Consider the following 1,369-nt stretch of genomic DNA (forward strand, 5'->3'; position numbering starts at 1 on the left):
GGCTCAGAGGCCCCAGAAGTTTTCCAATTCTCCTAGTTGATAATAGCCTACGATGACACAGCTTCTTCAGAGGCTAGGATACATTATACATCCCATTAATTATCTTTTTATAACCAAAGATAACATTTATTAAGCGCTTATGGTATGCTAAGTGCTAGTCTGTAAATAATATGTTGGAAGATAGGAGCTTACTTCAAGAAGAATCTCACTGAAGGAAACAAGGAGATAAAGTATTGAACTAAAAAATACATCCTAATAAAAGCACTTTACTAGACCTCTTCTCCTCTGGCCAAGGCCTGGGCAAGAAAAATGAAAATCTGGGATCATGTTCTGATAAAAGCTGATGGCCCTCGACTACCACAATCCTACTGGATTTAGCTGCAAAAATGAAACAATTTAGAAACTTTTTTGTTTGGTTTGTAGACCAGAAAACCGACACAAGAAGATTGAAGACAGAGATCATTTAAGAAACATCCACAGTAGTGACTGGCACAAGTTCTTTGAAAAGTATCTCAGGGATGTTCATTGTCCTTCCAAGATTTAAGATCACAAGAACCAATTGATTGACTTCTTGGTTTAGCTGTTAGACTTGAGTATAGAGGTAATATTGAAGAATACAAAAAAAAAAAAAAAAAATCTAACAATGCAACTGAAAATTCAGCGCCATTGATCAATTTGGTTGTAATTAAACCTGATTATAATGCTGGTGTAATGGTTTTGGCTAAATTTCTTCAGATTCAACTGCCAGATGATTGCCTGGTAATGCTTAAGGCAATTTGAACTTTGGTTCTGCAGCGCCTGACAGGATGCAGTGGCTAAAGCAAACCAAACAAAAGAGGGTGTGCCAGTTACTTTAGACAAGCATATTTTTGGTTGTGACACAGGAGACACAGTTCTTCGTGTGATTGCTGCATATAGAAATGCTCAGAGAACTACAGACAAAAATTAATGAAGCCATAGCAGTTGTTCAGGCAATTATTGCAGCTCCAAAGACAAACTACAGATTGGAAAAAGTTGGAAGATGAACATTTTAGGATTTCAACTTCTCACGTACTTAGTACAATTGGGAACTATGTATACTCTGGCAAGTGTTTGGAAATCAATGTGAAATTTTGAGAGAGGATTCTTAGAAAACTGACAGTGTTCTAGAGATTTACCATCAACTGTTTTCCTCTTTAATAAAGTTTGGGAAAGTGGGGGAAAAATCACAATACATTTGCTAAATAATTGAGGCCAAGTTTCTCAAATAATTGACTGCTTTTCTTTTTCCTTTGATGACTAAAGGGACATAGAGACAAGGGGTAGCAAAGAGACAGTGTGCAAAATCAGGAGCAGGAATAAGGCAAAGAGTAAAGTTGATACAATCAAA

At 36.5% G+C, this 1,369-nt stretch overlaps 1 pseudogene; it reads left to right on the top strand.

The window, feature by feature from the left end:
• Positions 1 to 325: 325 nt before the first annotated feature.
• On the top strand, positions 326 to 1,025 carry LOC103202666 (annotated as a pseudogene).
• Positions 1,026 to 1,369: the final 344 nt, after the last annotated feature.

This window comes from Orycteropus afer, unplaced genomic scaffold (genome assembly GCF_000298275.1).
Source record: "Orycteropus afer afer isolate SDZICR_OR568_19922 unplaced genomic scaffold, OryAfe1.0 scaffold00191, whole genome shotgun sequence".
In the NCBI taxonomy this organism is placed as follows: Eukaryota; Metazoa; Chordata; class Mammalia; order Tubulidentata; family Orycteropodidae; genus Orycteropus; species Orycteropus afer.